The sequence below is a fragment of the Rattus norvegicus genome, chromosome 3, assembly GCF_036323735.1.
Source record: "Rattus norvegicus strain BN/NHsdMcwi chromosome 3, GRCr8, whole genome shotgun sequence".
NCBI classification, from domain to species: domain Eukaryota; kingdom Metazoa; phylum Chordata; class Mammalia; order Rodentia; family Muridae; genus Rattus; species Rattus norvegicus.
The window spans coordinates 137539048-137539350 of NC_086021.1; positions in this window are offsets into that span (position 1 = coordinate 137539048).

The following is a 303-nucleotide window of genomic DNA, read 5'->3' on the forward strand; positions in this document are numbered from 1 at the left end:
TGCGTTCAGGAAGCAAAACAAAGATGAGGCCTGACTTCTTCCTCAGGCAGTGCTGGAGTTGCCATTCTTTCTCTGAAGATGTGCACAATAGGTTTGATGTTTCAGGTCTTAGTCCTCCTCCAGGCCACTTGGTAACTGTGCAAGTTCCAACTAGCCACTTCTCAGTTGTTTTTTTTTTCCCTCAGGGTCCAGAGACAAGGAAGGACGGAATCCATGAAAAAGTTCTGGGTTGGGCTCCTCAGAAGTTGACCTTGAGACAGGGATTCCTTTGAAAGTGACTTCAACTGAATCCTTCTCTGGCAC